This window comes from Chrysemys picta, chromosome 3, assembly GCF_011386835.1.
Source record: "Chrysemys picta bellii isolate R12L10 chromosome 3, ASM1138683v2, whole genome shotgun sequence".
NCBI classification, from domain to species: domain Eukaryota; kingdom Metazoa; phylum Chordata; order Testudines; family Emydidae; genus Chrysemys; species Chrysemys picta.
The window spans coordinates 63,709,422-63,730,705 of NC_088793.1; positions in this window are offsets into that span (position 1 = coordinate 63,709,422).

The window sequence follows — 21,284 nt, forward strand, 5'->3', positions numbered from 1 at the left end:
ATGCAGACAAACATTTGACTCCAGAGCTTAGTTGCTGTTACACACTATAGAAGAGATAGCATGGAACTGAAATAAACAGGAATGAACAAAATCCAATGGCTGGTAGTTGAAATCAGGAAAGTTCAAACTTGAAATAAGATACAACTTTTTTTTTTTAACAGTGCGGGTAATTACTATTGTAACAGATTACCAAGGGATGTCATGTGGAGCCGGTGTCTTGATAAATAATACATTCTTGCTCAATGACAAATTATTGGATGCAAGAATCACTAGGTGAAATTCTATAGCCTATGCTATTCTAAATTATCATTATGGTCCTTCTGGCCTTAAAAATCTATGTAAATCCATGGAAACATTATGAAGCACCTTAAGAATTCTAAATTAGTATTGTGAGTATGATCAATATGTGTGTCTGTAAATAAATATATTAAGTTTAAGATTTGTTTAAGGTTTTTAGAAACTCAGTTGTTGCCAGTTTAAGAGCATTACAGTACAAACAGTGTATTAATTACACAGAATTAAGTAGTCAATGATAATGTGTTTCTATCTTTTCCATCAAGTTTAAATCTTTTTAGAGTAAATACTGAAATATTTTCTTAGTTTTAATAAATGTCATCTTTTAGAAGGAATTATTTACAAGATTATTTTAAACATATGAATAAATATCACGAAAAGTTGGTATGTATCTAATCTTCTGAAGCCAATCCTCTGTTTCATTCCATTCCCAGTGAAATGAGTGTGACGGTTGGTGCCCCCCATAAGGCTTTAGGGAAATATGCTTATGTATGTGTATATATATAACATAACTAGAAGGTATTTTATGCTACATATGCCATGTAACACATCTCTGTAAAGGTTATGGTCTACGGAATCTATTAATCCTATTTGTATGCATGTATCATTTTTGTATTTGACGTTATGAATATTGGCTGCATACTTGTTTGATTCTAAGTAGGCTGTAGTGAAGCAGTTGGTCAGCTTCCTGAGAAAAGACTATTCTCAGTAAGTGCCCCATCAAGAAACACTTAAGCCAACAATGAACTTGGAGACACCAATCCACATCTGGGCTTTCCCAGAAATGTGGCTTGGCTGGTAAGGAACTCAGTCATGCATGGACATGTGACTTGTCCAGGTGACTCGAAAACTCCAGTTTGTAGCTGGACTTTGCATAGGAGAGAAGAGGGGATCTCCACCCACAAGCAAAAGTCTATTTAAGCCCATGGGACCTCCATTTGGTCTTCAGCTGGCTAAAGAGAGGGCCTCTCCACCCCAAAGATACCTGAAAGAAACTGGAACAAAGGACAGTGACTGCAAGGGGTGTGAGTGATTGCTGGACCCAGACTAAAAGGAGATTAGTCTGTAAAAGGAAGCATTCTGGAACTGGTGAGGATCTTATCTGTATTCAGTTTCTTACTGTATTAGACATAGACTGGCGTGTTCTATTTTATTTTACTTGGTAGTTCACTTTGTTCTGTCTGTTACTACTGGAACTACTTAAATCCTACTTTCTGTATTTAATAAAATCACTTTTTACTTATTAATTAACCCAAAGTATGTATTAATACCTGGGGGGGGGGGGCAAACAGCTGTGCATATCTCTCTATCAGTGTTATAGAGGGTGAACAATTTATGAGTTTACTCTGTATAAGCTTTATACAGGGTAAAACGGATTTATTTGGGGTTTGGACCCCGTTGGGAGTTAGGCATCTGAGTGTTAAAGGCAGGAACGCTTCTGTAAGCTGCCTGCAGCTTTGGGGCAAGTAATTCAGACCCTGGGTCTGTGTTGGAGCAGATGGGAGTGTCTGGCTTAGCAATGCAGGGTGCTGGGGTCCCGAGCTGGCAGGGAAAGCAGGGGCAGAGGTATTCTTGGCACATAAGTGGCAGCTCCCAAGGGGGTTTCTGTGATCCAACCCGTCACAATGAGTTCTGTAAGTCTGAAGATAGCAAAACAACAATAACAAAAAAACATTGACACCCTTGAAAGATGGTGCAGAGCTGTCTGTGAGAAAGTGGATTGCAAAGCTATGGTTAATTCCACCTTTTTTAAAAAGACATTTAAAGATTAAAATTAAGATGGATGAATTTGTAAAGAGCAGGAAACCATTTCTAAATTATACTAGAAAGGGTGTAGAATCATATTCCAAATGAATTGATATGGTGTGGAACTCCTTAAGTAATGACAATGCAAAAGTTCTCTTTTCATTTTCCTTTGTTTGAGTCCATGTTACCCTATTCCTTGCTATAGTCCATGCAGTAGGACTGCTTCAAATCTACTGTAGGAATGGCCTCTGTACCCCCAAAGAAAGCAGGATTTGGGGCCAAGCAAACAGCTTTCCTGTTATCTTAATGAATCAGTCTCATAAAAGATTCTCCCATCACAGAAATGTTTACATAGATAGAAATTATCAAAAGGAATAAGTACAATTTTGATTTTATATGGAGCGAGATCCCATGATTATTATACAGTGAGCACCTCACAAACCTCACAGGGATGATGTGATTCCTATTCTGAAGTAAAGAGGAGGTAATAAGAATAATGATGCTTTAATTATAAGGTATATTTGTTTGACTTTGTTTTCTCTAAAATAAACATATAGCTCTTTCTGTGTATCTCTGTCTCTCTCTCTCAATCTGTGTTATCAAAAAAATCCAAACACCACATTTCATTGCATAGTTCTTCCTATGGGGAGAGTATGAGAGAACAGACACGTGACAGATGTAAGCCACGTTGCTTAACACATTACTGGAAGGCGCTCAGATGCTACAGTGATGAGTGTGGCATTAGGACCTATATACAATCAATAAGATTGTATCATTACTGTTCTGCTAGTGCAAAGCAGAATGAAGTAAGGATGTACTTTAAAAAATTAAATCTTTGTTGGTGTGACAGAGTGCTGGGACTGTACAGCTGTAAGGATCCATGGGACTAGTACCCAGGTCTACAGAGCTTGGGACAGCTGACATTGCCACTAGGAGGCCCTACTGAGCTGCATCCAAGGAGCACTGTGGAGATTAGGTGCTGCAGGAAGTACAGCCCAAAGGGTCCAGGGTGACTGCACCCTGTGGACCTCTGATTGACTCATCCTTGCCCCAGGAAGTTATCTGGGTAACCACACAGAGTTTGAGCCTGCTGTGATGTCATATTGTTTTCTGATCTTCAGTCTCTGACCCTGACCCTGGCCTCCTGATTCCAGCCTGGTAACTACCTCCAGAGACATCTCAATGAAGCTCTCCTGGATGTACTCCCAAAGCCTTTGCAGCCTTATTCCATCCTCCATGGTAGGACACTTTACCACGCCAGGCCAGTAGCACGTAGTCTGGAATCATTGCATAGCAAAGCATGGCAGCATATGGTCCCAGTGTTTGCTGACTGACCGGTAGCTATCTGGCGTTGCAAACTTCCAGAGGGCTATTGCCACTCACTTGTGAACTGTGAGGGCTGTTCTCATCTTGGTATTCTTGCACTTCAGGGCAGGGGAAAGCAAGTCACAAAGTTCCATGAAAATGCCCTTACGCATGCGAAAGTTTCACAGCCACTGGGAATCATCCCAGACCTGCAACACTATGCAGTCCCACTAGTCTGTGCTTGTTTCCCAGGCCCAGAATCGGCGTTCCATGGCATGAACCTGCCCCGTTACCACCATGATGTCCAAATTGCCAGGGCCCGTGCTTTGAGAGAAGTCTGTGTCCATGTCTTCATCACTCTCATCACCGCGCTGCCGTTGCTTCCTCGCCTGCTTTTGAAGTTTCTGGTGCTGCATATACTGCAGGATAATGCGCGAAGTGTTTACAGTGCTCATAACTGCCGCGGTGATCTGAGTGGGCTCCATGCTTGCCATGGTATGGCGTCTGCAGGAGAACAGGAGAGCAGAGTGGCAGCAGAGAGGTCGTTCAATGACAACAGTTAGCAGTCCTACTGCACTGTCTGCTGCCAGCAGCACTCAGGATACAACAGCGGTGGCTGAACTGAGCGGGATGCACACTTGCCGTGGTATGGCATCTGCGCGGAAAAAAGGTGTGAAACGATTGTCTGCTGTTGCTTTCATGGAGGGAAGGAGGTAGGGAGGGGGGCCTGACTACATGTACCCAAAACCACCCGCGACAATGTTTTTATCCCATCAGGCATTGGGAGCTCAACCCAAATTCCAATGAGCGGTGGAGACTGCGGGAACTGTGGGATAGCTACCCACAGTGCACCGTGCTGAAAGTCGACGCTAGCCTGAGTACTGTGGATGCACTTCGCTGATGTAATGCGCTTAGTGGGGACACACACAATCGACTGTATAAAATCAATTTCTAAAAAATTGACTTCTATAAAATCGACCTAATTTCGTAGTGTAGACATACCCCAAGATTGTTTCAGCTAGTTCCTTAACTACCCTAAGATGATTTTTGTCAGGCCCTGCCAACTTGAATACATCTAACTTATTTAAATATTCTTTAACCTATGCTTTCCCTGTTCAGGCTTGTGTTCCTTCTCCCTTGTTAATAATAATTGTGTTAAGCAGCTGGTCACATGACTTTTTTTAGTGAAGACTGAATCAAAACCGGTATTAAACACTTTAGCCTTCAGTTATTAGCTCTCCTTCCCTGCTAAGTAGAGGACCTAAAATTTCCTTTGTCTTTCTCTTGTTCCTAATGTATTTAAAGAACCTCTTCTTAGTGTCTTTTTTGTCCCTTGCTAGGTGTAACTCATTTTGTGCCTTAGCCTTTCTGATTTGGCCCTACATGCATGTGCTATTCTTTAATACTCATCCTTAGTAATGTGTCCTTATTTCCAGTTTTTGTTGGATTTCTTTTTGATTCTCAGGTCATTAAAGAGCATCAGATTAGCCTCTTACTATCATCTTTCAATCATCTTCAGAGTGTGTACCAACAAAGGTATAGATCAACAGAGTTTATATTACTCTGTGCAAAACCTACAATATAACTTAATACCAAATGTTCACACCAGCCCTTCTTTTTGAACTAGTGCTGCTTTTATATTCAATATACATAAGACTATCAAAGGATAATACTAATTACTATCTTGCAAGTGAATCTAATTGATGAACTAAAATGTAAGTGGCATACGTTGTGCTGAAAAAGAGCCCGTGATATCTGGTGCTTTCTAGTGAGAGAGGTGGTAATAGTATAAATCAGTGAACCTTATTCAACTGTGAAAGTTCTCCCAACTTCTGTGGCCTATTAAAAAATTCTATAATAATGCTGTCTCTAATCTCAGACATGGAAATACATTATCACTCTTAATTTTATCTGTATAAATCATCAGGGACCATGTGTAAAGGGAGCAGAGACTTCATTATCAGATTAAATACAAAATATTTTTGTCAAATACCAGCCACTTGAAATATGAATGAGTATCATTTAATGGATAGATTCTAATCCCCTTACTCAGACTGTGTAGGATCTTATTTTATAGTAGCTCCATTTGAGCAATTGGGCTACTTTCAGAGTAAGAAACTAGTAGGGTTGCCACCTGTCCAGGTTTTCCCAGGTTGTCCTTTTATTGAGGTGGCTGCCCTGGGAAATCTGTAATGGTGCTCAGCATACACTGTTAGCTGTACAGTTTTATGGGCTCAGGATCATCCCAGATGTTCTGTTGTATTGTACTGCAGAGGCGGCAACCCTAAGTACTATCCAAAGAGTATTCGAATCTTAAAACAACAATATAAGAGAACATGCTAATCTTGTTTTTTTCTTTGAAGTACATTGGTATATTAGCAATAGCATAACATATTCTATTGGTGTTCGCAATTTCAGGAAGGAGAAGAAACAGGTGTAAACTCTCACAAATCATGGCTGTTGACCTGATATCTTGTATCAGTGTAAATTGTGGTGGAAATACCTATTTAATATATTTAGGTCTTTCTCCTGATTTTGAGCTAGATGTTATCATGTGATTAGAGCTGTTGATTTGTTATAACAGTCCAACATTTAGAAAAAGTATTGGTAATTTTGATAACAAGGCAAAAATCATGTAAATAATCAGTTTTAAAATCAGACAGAATTATTGCACCACTTGCATTTTCAGAGCAAACAATGCATCTGCTCAAAGGAGTGGACAGTTTTGTACACAAAAGCGTTGCTATATCAAATATTACTTTAGTAAACCAAATGCACTACAATTTTGTTTAAAAATTAATGGTTTTTGCCTTGGAGTAGAGGAATCTCACTGTCTTCTTATGTCACCAGCTGGTTGTCATCTTATACTCAGATTGTAAAAGCTCTTTGAGGTAGGGTCTGTCTTTTTGCTGTGTGTGTCTGCCTGTCTGTGATTGTATACAGTGACTAGCATAATGAGGCCTCAGTACCTCATAGGGGCCTGTAGCCACTACCATGATATAAATAATATAGTTACGTACATCCACCCCCACTGTGTTACAAGAATGTTATTTAAGTTGCAAAGTTGAGCACCAAAAAGTTAGGAAATGTCAGATATAAGGTTGCCTGTGGAACCTTAATTCTGTACCTTGTGCATTCAGCTTGCACACTAAATGAGACAGGGTTCCTGTGGAAAAATTACATGTGATCATGGAATTAAAGACTGTCTTGAAATACATGTGCACAAGAGGGCCAAATTAAAAATGCACAGGCAACCTTAAGTCTGGCTTTTCCTAACTGTAAGGTGCCCTACTGAGAGCTGGGGAGATAGATTCACAGACGAATACAAATTAAAAGAAAGAGGGGGGAAAGGAGAGAGAAAGAGAGAACTGAAAAGAAGGAGAGACCCCATGTAGCAGGGTGCTGGTGCAAAGGTACCTAATTAGCCCCTGCCCAGTCAGCTCCAATCAGCGGAAACAGATTGGGGCTGATGGAAAAGGCCTGCTGCTGGTCTGAGGATTGGCAACACCTGCTGGCCTGACAAGCCAAGGACTATAAAGGCTGGGAGGGAGGCAGGGAGAAGTCAGTTAGGGAGGGAACTGGAGGCCTCCTAGCCAAAGGCTGACTCTGCCTGTAAAAGAGGTTAATAATCCTGTAAATAGATAGATATTGGTGGTGGGATAACTGCAAGTAAATAAAGACAGGGGTGTTGCACAACCGTGAAGCCTCTCTGAGCCTTCTTGGGGCAGCAAGTGGGCCCCAGGAAGAGGAGCGGGTCGTGGACCCTGTTACACTGCAGCATTCAATTATTTTTCTCTCTTTGGCACTTCAATTTAAACCTCCCACTCCCCCTCAAAGTATGGTATACTCACCTTTGTAAGCCGGAGGAAGTGAGGGAACCATTTCTGGAGGTTCTTTTAACCTCTGCCTCCCTCCCAGGCTTGGGAACAAGGGGTAGCAATGGGAGCCTCCTTCATTGTTGGGAACCAGAGCATGAGCTTCAGAAGAAAGGAGCAGCTGCTCCCCAGCCAGCTGCAGGACCCTGGAGTGCTCCATTCCTACAGCACGGGGAGGGGAAGGGAACACTGGCTGCTTCAGGGCTGAGGGCCTTGGCTCTCCCTCAGCATCTGGAGCAGCTTTCATTGGCTGGCTTTCTTGAAGTAGGAGAAAAGGGAAAGTCAGCCCATCAGACAAGGTTTGCCTACAGACTAATAAGAAGGTCACAAAACCCTGGTAGAATTTATGATGTGCATCCCCCCAGTAGCTCAAACATTCAATATGACAGATTCAGTAACGTGCTGCCAAAATTTTAACATGGTACTTGCTCAAATATTTTGCCTCAGCCTGTGACACTCATTATATTTCCTTGGTAAATAGACTCTCCTCCCCACCAAAAAAGCCCCATCAATTGCAGACTCCTCAGCAACTCCAACCTCTTTGTGTTCCATCATTGTATACTCCATCCTCTTCCTAAACAACCACCATTCCACCACCCAAATCCATCAGTCTTTCACTCCAAACCTTATCAGCCCACCAGGCTTCCCTCTCCTTAGCCCATCGAGGTGGCTCGGCTGTCTGGCAGCTGCTCCTTGCAACAGATTCTATGGCAGTAGACCTACACCCTCCCCAGCAGTGAAGGTAGTTGTTTCTGGTGAGTCATTGTGTGGTTTCTGGATTTGGGGTAGTTCACTGAGCAGGTAGTGGCTCCTCTGGTGGACCAGGAGGTTGGTTGCATGTCCCTAGTCTGTTGGTCAATTCCCCTAAGTTTGTGTGTGTTGATGGAGGCTGGTCAGTGGAGGGAGAGGGTTTCCCCTGGCTGGTGAAGAGCTTGGGATGCAGGAAAATGAGACTTCAGGCTCCTTTCCCAGTCCCAGCTCTTTAAATGACAGTCTAGATCAGTGGTTCTCAAACTAGGGCCACCGTTTGTGCAGGGAAAGCCCCTGGTGGGCTGGGCTGGTTTGTTTACCTGCTACGTCCGCAGGTTCGGATGATCGCGGCTCCCACTGGCTGCGGTTCGCTGCTCCAGGCCAGTAGGGGCTGCAGGAAGCGGCATGGGCCGAGGGATGTGCTGGCTGCCTTCCTGCAGGCCCTATTGGCCTGGAGTGGCGAACCGCAGCCAGTGAGAGCCGCGATCGGCTGAACCTGCAGACACGGCAGGTAAACAAACTGGCCAGGCCTGCCAGTGGCTTTCCTTGAACAAGCAGCGGCCCTAGTTTGAGAACCACTGGTCTAGATATATGTAGGTATAGGTTGACAGGGAAAGAGGCAGGCTGTAGCAGCTACAGGACTCCCACTCAGTACAGCAGCACTTTAGTAGCTATTCAAGCCCAGCTTTGGAGATGCCTGAGAATTTTAATAAAGAACAGCCATTATTAACATTTTTGTGTGGGCCTTGGAAAAAAAATTCTTACTGCAGTTAACCTGTTCATACCCACTACAATCACAGTATTATGGAGAGGGTGAGTCCGAGGATTTCTGGGGGGAATAGTGAACAGATTATTTGGGACACACTTAATGAACTAATTTTATACATAATATTTCCAGCCAGAGCTTTTAAAAATCATGAGTCAAGCTCCCAAAATATTGAGATTGGTTTTAAAAACCAGGCTATTTTATTCAGAAAAATAAAATTTGGTTTCTTTTTATTTACCTTCTGGTTTCTGATGCTGTTAGGATGCACTCAGGCCATGTTTTCTAGCTTTTCTCCACAACTATGAGGGCTAGAAACTTACTTTTTTAAAAAATGAAAACTGAGTTTCTCATGAGGTCTCTTAATTCTAGCAGCTAGGGCTTTCAGAAAAAACAAAAAATCACAAGAGTTGGCAACATGGTATAGAAAAGTGGGTCAGAGGTAGAGAAAAAAAAATCTGTGGATGCTTCCCACCCTCCTTCTGCACCCAGCTTTTTCACTGCTGTTTCACCTTTTTATCTCTTACCCCTAGAAATCAGTTCACATTTACAAGGATATATGTGCAAGGAAAAGAGTTAGAAACTTTTTTTTTTTTGTAAGAAATGAAAGCTTGTGTGGGAATCAAAGGCTGCCTCAGTTAAATTCAGGGTCCAATATGAGCCCCTTCCAATCCATCAGTGGGCAAATTGTGAGGAGAACAAATTATATTCACTGTATAAATTCGACAGTGAAATCAGCCTACAAAATGAGACCGATTCAAATTTAAATGTCTTTTCTGAAGTGGAGAGTTACAGAAAGAGTTCATTTGGATAAATTTCCAGCTTTTGGCTATTTCAGTGTCCCATCTAGGGGAAGCTGAAAAAGAGATTCAATCTTTTGCCAAGTAACAGTTATTACACTGCTATGCATTTTTGTGTTGAGTACTCGCTAGCAGCACATCAATTTGACACTAACAGAAAAAAAATATTTAGCTACTGAACTGCAATGCATCTCTGCCTGCATTAAAAGTAGAGAGATGCTGACTGTGTTCTCTTAGCTTTAGTAAGCAGCCAAAACATTGTCTCTGTTTGTTTACAAATAATTGCTTTTTGAATCAACAAAAACAATACTATTAAAGTTTTAGGGCTGACTACAGTGTTCTCAAACATAATCACTACTTCCCTCCAGAAAATATTTAGGCCCAGATCCTGTAATCTGATCCATGCAGGTGGACATATGTGTCTGAACTCATCTCCATGGATTTCAATGGCACTCTTTGGGAGTGTAAAGGTCTGCTCGCACTGATCAGGTTGCTTAATTGGGACCTAAGTTTTTAGACACTCAGATGTTGCCCATCTGAAAAAGTGTCCTATTTTCACAAGAAGAAAGAATTTTAATGCTCTGAATAAAGCCCATTGAACTGCCTTGTCAGCACCTCTTAATGACTCACCATCTTTTCTTTTTAAAGAGAAAATGGATAGTACTCTTTTCAAACAGGTGTGCACTTTATAATAGGACTGAAAAGATTAATTATAGTATAGAACCCTATTATCTGAACTCCTGCCCCCAAATCTCCCTTTCTAATGAACTTCCAGCCTGTTTCGCTTTTCTATTGATTCCCAATTAGCTGAACATATTTTGTGTCACTTAATGGTTCAGATAACCAGGATTCTTCTGTATTACAGCTGCTCAGCAATGGTGATCTGATATTGTCTTGTGCATTGGAATGTAGTTTCTAGAGATACAAACAAAAAGACCACAACCTTGCATCTGTGATATTACATAGCATTCTTCTGATTTGTCTTTTACTTTCCAAAACCGAAGTATTAAAAAAAATGATAGAGCATTTGAGGAATAAGTATTTAGAATTGTTGGGAAGCCCTATTGAATTCCCAAAGGACAATTATATTTTCATGGTTCATTCAGTTTACATAGTAATTCAGGTTCAGTGGGACTTTAATTTATTCCTGAATTGTTCACTTATCATTAGATACTAGATCACCAAGAAATACATTATTCTCTGTTTTCAAAATATGATGTGACAAGTCGTATGTAATGATGGGCAGTATTTTATCAAGTTGATTTTCTCAGATCACTGTTGTGGGGGAAAACAGAAGAACCTTCAGAATGAGTCATTTTAGGAAGTAACAGACTGGGGCTCATTCCTTATCCCTTCTGCCCGAGAGAGAATGTTCTATCTGAATAGAATGAAATTTCCGTTTTAAAAAACACAAGATCTCCTTTAGTCATAATTCCTATACAGTTTCCAGTCACCTTCTGTTTCATTGCCATTGTTCTGTTTTCCTGATTATCCTGTCTCTTTGTCTTATAGAATTCCTGAAGTTTAGGCAGGACATAGGAAGCCATGTATTTGAGTTCTTCACCACTAACTGAAGCAAACTCCACAAGGACTCCTTATTGTTTTTGAAGGAAACTAATAGACACTCATATCAATTACAATCATTATTAAGCCAGTTTAGGGAACATTTGAAAGAACCTTATCTTTACTATTGATAAAGTGTAGATCCATTGTCAAATGCAGGAAGATTATTTTGCTTGGAAGAGGACTGTGTCCTATATATTGTGTCTATATTTAAATTGTGAAATCTTTGGGACAGGGACTGTCCATATTGTGTACATAATAATAATAATTATGTGTATTGTGGTAATGCCTAGGAGCCTGAGTCATGGGTCAGAATCCGAATGTGTAAGGTGCTGTACAAACACAGAACAAAAAGATAGTCCCTAATGAGAATATTGCTGGTCAGTAACAAATGCTGTATTATAATTAATAATATTTGCCAGCTGATCTCTAGGATGCTGATGAAAATGACATGCTGTATGTAGTGGTTCCTTGGGCTCAGACTCAGAGGGAAGCCACTCTGTGTTGCTGTGGCCGTCTAGGCGGGGTAAGCCACAAGCAAAGCACAGGTCTTCTGGCTTAGAAGCTTATAGGCTGCCACCCCAGGTGTGAGGTTGGTGGCAGGCGGTAGGGGGACCTGGGCCCATGCTACTCCAGCCCAGGGCCCTAACAGTGGTGAAAGGTTCTGCCACTGGATCAGCGGGGATCCTACTGAAACACACTGACCCGTGTTCCAGCAACAAAACTGAACTAAAGTCTGGTTTCCTTGGGCTATTTCCTACCACAGTCTGGGTAGAGGGGAGGGGTGTTCATAGTTCAAGGATACTCCATCTCCTTGGGGTACACTGCAGACAGCAGTCCTGGCAACTTCTCTCCAGAGTCAGTCTGCTGTGGAGGCAGGGCTCAGCACAGCGCAGATTCAGCTCTGGAGTTCTGAAGCAGGGTGGAGACATCTGTCTCCTTCCCAGGCTCCTGCTCAACTGAGCTTTTCTTCTTTCTGTCACGCCCCTCTGCTTCCAGAGTGTGTGCGGGGGAACTGCCCTGGCTCTGCCGACCAGGGGGGAGTGTAGTGGTCCCGTGGGCTCAGGCTTGGAGGGACGCCACTCTGCCTCATTACACTGCACCTCACAAGTTATTCCTGATGAGCAAAGCTTAAAGGACAGACAACCCTAAACTCCCTCAGATTTCCATGACAATTTCAAATGATATACCTGAGATATATCAATGATATTTTCATCCTCTGGACAGACAACATAAACTCCATCATAAATTCCACCACAACTTCAAAAACCACCACCCATTCATCAAGCTCTCTCTAGAACACTCCTGTACCAGCTTCAACTTCCTGGACATCACAATCAGCTTCAGCAATGTAACCTCCCCAGACAACTATATACAAGAAACCCATGGATCACCACGCTTATCTTCACAAAACCAGTAACCACCCCAAACACCACCAAGAAATCTGTTATCTACAGCCAAACCCCAAGAAAACACAGAATATGTTCTGAGGAAAAGTACAAGATATACACCTTAACACACTTAAAACCGTCTTTACCAAACAAGGACACTCCACCAAAGTAGTAGATTGCATCATGGAATGGGACACCCCAATAGGCCAAGAGAACCTACTTCAATACAGAAAACAAAAAACCCATGCCTAGTTGTCACCTAAAACCCTACACTGAAACTGATATGGGATATCATCAAACAATTACAAGCCATATTCAATGAGGACCACATTCTGAAAGAAATCTTTCCTGAACTCCCTCTTTGGGCCTTCAAACAATCCCCCTAAACCCAACCAAGCTCATCATCAGAAGCAAGTTCTTCACAGAGCAGGACCCACCAACTCAAAGAGGCACCAGACCCTGCCAGAACAGCACATGCAAAACTTGCAGATATATCTCCACTGCTACAATGATTAGTACCCCCCCGCAACTTTCAAGACCCCTGGATCCTATACCTGCCTTTCACAACATATGGTGTACCTCATCTAGTACAGTAAATGCCCCAATGACAACTATGTGGGTGAAACCAGACAATCACTGTGCTCTAGAATGAACTCATACAGGAAAATGTTAAAAGACAGAAACACCATATCATTGTGGGTTAACACTTTTCACAAAATGATCATTCCATATCTGACCTCTCAGTCCACATCCTCAAAGGAAACGTGCACAACAGCTTCAAAAGATGAGCCTGGGAGCTTAAATTCATAAAACTTTTATTAGACACTAAAAATCATGGTCTTAATAAAGACACTTGTAATAAGCCATTAACACACAATCTGTAACCCACTAACCCCCCTTTTTTGTCTTATGACTGCAGGGGTATTAACAGGCCACTTCACCTTGAATGATCCCTGGAAATGCGTGTTAACTACTTATGCTAAACAATCTGTTCCCCCTTGTATTTAGCTGTGACATATATCTTTCCCAGATCTGAAGAAGGGCTCTGTATAAGCTCGAAAGCTTGACTCTTTCACCAATAGAAATTGATCCGCTAAAAGATATTGCCTCACTATGACTGGGTGCCCCTCCCCCATTTCTGGGATGCCACCTGATATACTAGGGTACCACTGAGCCCACTGGTTCCACCAGTCTGGGTTCTCTTACATTGCCCTGCTGAGCCAGGCTCTCAAGCCTCCTCCAGCACACACACAGGTAGGGCCACACCCAGCTGCAGAAAGACACAGACACTGAGATCAGCTCTGTGTGGGAAGACTCAGCTCAGGAATTGCCTAGCACTCAAGTGCATACCCCCTCTTGAGTGTAAACCCAAAATTGTATTGTCTGGCACTGCACAGAAAACTGTACAGCATAAGGTCATAAAATTTACTCCCTCCCTCAATGTGGAGGAAGATATGCACAGCATTTTGCCCCCTTCCCCATTATGAAATCCACAAACTGATCTAGAGAAAACAAACACAAGTTTATTAACTACAAAAGATGGATTTTAAGTGATTATAAGGGATAGCAAACAGATCAAAGCAGATTACTGAGCAAATAAAGCAAACATGCAAACTAAGCTTAATCGACTAAAGAAACTGGTTACAAGTAGTAATTTCTCACCCTAAATGTTGTTTTAAGCAGTTGCAGAGTTTCTTGAAGACAAACTGCTCTTGCTTGCAGCTTAGAACTCGAGATATTCCTTTCACAGGCCAGACACTTTCTAGCCTGGGTCCAGTCCTTTCTTTCCCAGATCTATCTTAGGTGTTTTCAGCAGTCATCTTGGGCAGGGATTCAGTAAAGAACCGACCATGATTAACTCACTTCCCTACCTTAAATAGGATGTTCATTTGGCGGGAATCCTTTGTTTCCCAGTTTGGTCCCCACCCCCTATTAGTGGAAAAATAGTAGGCCAAGATGGGTCCAGTACCAGGTGACATGATCACATAACCCTGTAGTGTCAAAGCAGAATCCCAGGAAGCTTCTCAAGAAGGTGGGAGATTAGCAGCATCTGCAGAGTCCTATTGTTCTCCCTAATGGCCCATCCAGACTGATTGCATTCTATCTGGTGGGCATTCCCCAGATGTAATCCCACTTATAACTGTTACTTAGTCAATATTCCTAACTTTAGATACAAAAATGATACATGCATACTAGGGCTTTCAATTAATAGCAGTTAACTCAGATGATTAACTAAAAAAATTAATCACGATTAATCACAATTTTAATCACACTGTTAAACAATAGAATACCAATTGAAATGTATTAAATATTTTGGATGTTTTTCTACATTTTCATATATATTGTATTCTGTGTTGTAATTGAAATCAAAGTGTATATTATTTTTGATTACAAATATTTGCACTGTAAAAAATTATAAAAGAAATAGTATTTTTCAATTCACCTCATACAAGTACTGTTGTGCAATCTCTTTGTTGTGAAAGTGCAATTTACAAATGTAGATTTTTTTGTTACATAACTGCACTCAAAAACAAAACAACGTAAAACTTTAGAGCCTACAAGTCCACTCAGTCCTACTTCTTGTTCAGCCAATCCCTACGACAAACAAGTTTGTTTACATTTACAGGAGATAATGCTGCCCTCTTCTTATTTACAATTTCATCAGAAAGTGAGAACAGACATTTGCATGGCATTTTTGTAGCTGGCATTGCAAGGTATTTACGTGCCAGATATGCTAAATATTCATATGCCCCTTCATGCTATGGCTACCATTCCAGAGGACATGGTTTCATGCTGATGACGCTTGTTAAAAAAAATAATGTGTTAATTAAATTTGTGACTGAACTCTGTTGTGGTCAAAGATACCCATGCAATGATTTTAGTTCAAAGACTCAAGCCTGAGGCCAGTTTATTGACATACATACCAGTGCACTGGGGTGCAGTCCGAAGACTGACACTCCGAGGGCCGCTCGCAGGCGGATTTTTATTTCATTAAACCGCAAGCAAAGTACAAACAATATGTCATGAGTTAAGAAACTGGGGTTGGGGTCAGCCCCCCTCCCCCTCCCAAACCACGAGTTAAGAAACTAGGGTTGGGGTCAGTCCCTCCCTTAAACCGAGAGTTAAGAAATTAGGGTTGGGGTCAGTCCCCCCTCCCCCTTCCCCCCCCCCCAGTACCTTCCTCATTAATTTCCGAGAAGTGCGTGTTTATTTGGGTAGAGGGGCGCTTGGTAGTTTTCCCCAGGGGTGGTATTTGGCACCAATTTGGGTACATTTCTCAAGACACATGTTATTTTCCGGGGTCTTTTGGTTAAAGATTGGGGGGGGGGGGGTTTCCATGGGACGCCTAAAGAGGATCTATGATTGGCTATTTTTGCAGATAGCTGGAATCACGGAGTGGGTCACAGATCACCTAAAGGAGAAGCTGCATAAGTTAAGAAATTGCATTTAGCTAAAGTTACCTATTGCTTCACACAAGTGGTTATTATATTTCATTAGTCATGAACATATTTCATTAGTGCTGCTGCTGGGGCTTTTTTATTCTTTGCCTCCTTGCTCCCCCCCTCCTCTGGTCATGACCCTTGACCGAGTTTGGCAGGGAATTGTGCAGTCTAGTCTATTTCAGGCCCTGGCCTGTACTGCTTTGTGTAAGGGTAGTTAGCATAACAGATCTCTGTTGGAGGGTTTATTTTGGGGCCTTCAGATTCACAGCTCTGGCTATTAAAAAGAAGGCCCCCCCTGCTCTATTTCCCCACAACTCCTAGGGGGAGAATTGTATGTCCTCATCTCTGTTTTACCTGCATTCTGCCATATATTTCATGTTATAGCATGATGACCCAGCACATGTTGTTCATTTTAAGAACACTTTCAGGGCAGATTTGACAAAACGCAAAGAAGGTACCAGTGTGAGATTTCTAAAGATAGCTATAGCATTCAACCCAAGGTTTAAGAATCTGCAGTGCCTTCCAAAATCAGAGAGGGACGAGGTGTGGCGCATGCTTTCAGAAGTCTTAAAAGAGTAACACTCCGATGCATAAACTACAGAACCCGAACCACCAAAAAAGAAAATCAACCTTCTGCTGGTCGCATCTGACTCAGATAATGAAAATGAACATGCGTCAGTCTGCACTGCTTTGGATTGTTATCAAGCAGAACCCGTCATCAACATGAACGCATGTCCCCTGAAATAGTGGGTGGTTGAAACATGAAGGGACATATGAATCTTTAGCGCATCTGGCACGTAAATATCTTGCAATGCCGGCTACAAACTGCCATGAGAACGCCTGTTCTCACTTTCAGGTGACATTGTAAACAAGAAGCAGGCAGCATTATCTCCTGCAAATGTAAACAAACTTGTTTGTCTGAGAGATTGGCTGAACAAGAAGTTGGACTGAGTGGACTTGTAGACTCTAAAATTTTACATTGTTTTATTTTTGAATGCAGTTTTTTTGTACATAATTCTACATTTGTAAGTTCAACTTTCATTTCATACAAGGCAAATACTTGTAATCTAAAACAAATACAAAATGAGCACTGTGCACTTTGTATTCTGTATTGTAATTGAAATCAATATATTTTAAAATGTAGAAATCATCCCAAAATATTTAAATAAATTATATTCTATTATTAACAGTGCGATTAATTGCAATTAATTTTTTTAATCGCTTGATAGCCCTAATGCATACAAATAGGATAATCATAGTCAGTATATCATAACCTTTACAATGATACCTCACATGATCCAACTTGCATAAAACATATCTTAGTTATTCCCTATTTATATCATAACAATATCTCTATGAAAAATATGTGGCGTAGTGTCACACTCACCCACTTTGTTTCTCTAATATCCTGGACCAAGAGGGCTACAACACTACTGTAAACATAAAGTAAATAAAGTCAGTTCTAGACTCCCCTCCTTTATTAACAATCCTATTTGTTATATTAACCTTCACAATGTACAGAGTTCAATATCTGAGATGCCTGTAGGGTAATTTTCCCGGTATTACACACAGAAAATATGCAACATGAATACTACTTCGCACATGTTAGAAAGTGTTATCAATTAACTAGTTAAATAGAAAATACCCAGATAATACAGCTCACAGACTATATAAGACTGTAAAGGCTGATAGGCATGTTTCCTGAAAGGAGCGTTTATTGCAATGGAGTTACACTAGTACACAATATGGCCATTAAAGAAAGTACACAATGCCGCAAAAATATACACTAGACCTTCCTGTTGGCCAGTGGCCAAATTCAGGTCCCAAGCTTGCAGGATTTGTGGTGTATACATTAAAATGGCAGCAATATTAGAAGACAGTGTCACACAATCCAATAATCATTCTTCATTTTAACATGAAGTCTATGTTCTAGCATCTAGGAAAACTTGAGCTACAAACTGGTCTCTCCTCCGTCAATAACCATGGAAACATGTACATGGAAATTCAGGGCTGGGATGGGAGGATATGCCCTGTTCTGATTGATCAGATGAGGCATGTCTTAGAGCTCGATGAAATTAGCTACATGCCCTCACAAACAGCAAGAATGTTTTTATTTGTTTTAGCTGATTATAGGGCTGCTGAGATCAATGGAACTTTTAACAATCTTGAGTTTGATCAGATTTCTTCAGAAACTCTCATTAACTCCTCAGTACTTCGTTTGTGTTCAAGAGAACTGGTAGTTAATACGATATTTCAAAACTGTCAAAACACTCCGTTCCAAGCTATCTTGTAAGACTACTTAGACAAAATTATGATTTCTAGCAGGTGATCACTTAGCTAATGAATCTTTTTTCATTACATAGAGCTTGCATGAGACAACAGCATGGCCAACTATTGTGATATTTGTTGAATTTCTTAAAGCCCCAGCTCCTGGGGTCACATGATTATGTGAGAAGCTCAGTTTAATTTAAAAAGAGTATGCTTTCATGATTGCAGAAAAAGCATGAAAACACGAACCCAAAGGCTCAACAGAAAAGAAATAAAAATAACCACAATATGTATGATTTTTAAAATTTTTATAATTTAAGCCAATCTCATCATTTTGAGTCATGATTTTTGACTACTCAAGGTTGGCAATACTGATCCGCTACTGACTTGCTGTGTTATTGAGTAAATAAGGTTCTTTTACTAAGTGGGTCCCATTTAGGCTATGTTTACACTATGAGCTGGGGTGTGATTTTGTTGCTCGTGTACAAATACATGTGCTAGCTCTCACTGAGCTAGTGCAAGTATAAATAGTTTTTAGTAAGTATAATACCTTAGGGTTTGTAAAAAGAAAAAAACAATTCTGTTATGTGCGGCTCTCTTACCCCTTCCCCTTAATTCTCATCCGGGTTTGAATCCTAGATCTTCAACAAAGCAGCAGAGACCTCTAACACGTGAGTGAAAGGATTAATTATATTAGATGGCAGCCAATGTAAGCTGTTGGTCAAGCAGGGCCGGCTCCAGGGTTTTTGCTGCCTCAAGCAGCGGGGAAAAAAAAAAAAAGCCACAATCGCGATCGGCGGCAGCTCCAACACCTTCTTCGGCAGCAATTTGGTGGCAGGTCCTTCCCTCCGAGAGGGACAGGGACCCTCCACTGAATTGCCGCCGAAGAGCCCGACATGCCGCCCCTTCCCCTTGGCCGCCCCAAGCACCTGCTTGCTCAGCTGGTGCCTGGAGCCGGCCCTGTGGTCAAGCCATTAGGGCAGGATGCATAATACACTGAAGCTGTAAGTTTCATATGCATGAATAGCCCCATTTTACAGACAGCATAACCATAGATTTGGTGGGTTCTCAAAGACAATGTGACTAACTGAGACTTCGGTCAGTCAAAGAATTAGGTCCTATTCCCCTGTCAGTGAGGGTTGTGAAGTGCAAAGAATTAACACCAATCAGTAAAAGACATGAAACTTGAACTCATGGTATCCTGGTTCCCAGCCTGCTGCATTTGACGATGAAGATTTTGATGTACTGCTTCTCCTCTGCCACAGTTTTGTCTTTGGACTATTTAGCGGGCTGGCTGGCATGAGACACCAGAATAGTGCATATACAGTGCTACCAGAATATTCAGGGCTTTTGGCAGCAAGTCAGGAGTAAGCTGTAGTGAATAAAACACAGACAGGAAATGGAGTTATCAGCTCATACCTTGTCCAAATCTGAAAAGATTTCCATGGGGAGGCAAACAAGCACCTTCCTGCCCCAAGGACTATTCCTTTGCTAAATGTCATTTCATGCTGTAAACTACAGATTCACTAGAGATCTTTAAAAAACTGTCAGCATAATTTCATGAAAAAAGCTAGGAAACCTAAACATAGTTGTTGCTGGTTTTCCCCCATAATAAAAATGTTAATAAAATAGCAAAGACTTGCTGATATTTAAAATATAGGTTTGCCATCAAAAATTATAAACTTATCCTGTTAAGCGTTCACCAGATCACACGGGGATGGGACCATTAGCTTTATCTACTTACTTTCAGACCCTCTGTTCTTCTGGGTACATGGGTAGTGCAAATTGTCACGCCCACGCTGAAAAGGGCAATTCTTCAGTTGTTTTACTGGGAGCCCTGAATTTTTAACTGTGTGAAAAATTTTGAGCCTTTTAAACTCTTCTGGAAAATTATAAACCACTAAAGTACCATGTCAGCAGATCTTGTAAACCCATGGGCTATCAGCATGAAAGTGGAGCTTTTAACTTCTTTATGACTGAAATTTGGGATTTGTGGTATTGATAAATTCCTTAGGTTTCCCTGGCAAAATTTATGCAGTTTTCAGATTTCACCTCTTTCACCAAATTTTCACCAGATTTCACCAAAAATGGTCCATAATGAGATTAAAGTTATTGAAAATATTAATTATTCAAAACTATCTGAGATTTCTTCAGTGGTCTACAGTGATCTGGCCTGCAGATCATTCCAGTTTACAATATTACAAATGAATGTACACTTCACTGTTCATTCTGGAATTTATGTATTATATAATGTTAATACTGGGATAGAATCTAAAAGCCAAAACCAAGTTAGGCCTCTTTGTCCTAGGCGTCATACAAACATCTAATAAATGACCATCCCTGAGCCAAAAGAGCTTATATGTAATTTTAGATAAAGTGTTAGTTTATTTGATTTCTAATAGGACAGGTTACTTTATTGTTTTAATGCAGATATGTAAATTTAGGGCATTAGCTTTCATTTATCACAAACTCCAAACTCCCCATTGAAATCATGGGGAGTCAACAGTGCACAAGGAACACAGAATTATGCCCTTAAATTTGAATGACTAAGTGTTTAGCACTGCTCTCTGATTTTGGGCATGAGCATACATAATTTAAAAATTAATACTACTTTTTATTAAAATATCTCTAGTATCTTATAACTCCCTATTGATTCTGCATTTCTTGCTTTTCATTTGGATAAAAATGATTGCATACTACAGTATGCTTTCATCTAGTCATTCATGGCCTGATTTTCAGAGGTACTCAGTACCCACAACACTCATTGGTTATCAGAGATGCTGAGCACCTACAAATTCTATTGACAATCCGACCGTTATTGTACACTGAAATTGATTAAACTTTCATTTCTAGGAAAGATAAAATGAGTCTGACAGTACTTATTAAGACCGGAGTTTGAAACCGATGGATATGTTCCACTGGATGACTGGAGCATTCTGTGATATTTCAGACTAAAAAACTCTATAATGTTGAAACTATTATACTTTGTTCTACAATTACATCTCACATGACATGAGGGACAATATAATGTGTTGCAGAAGCTACTATGCTGCAAACTGTTTTAAAGTGCTAGAATGAGTGCAGCA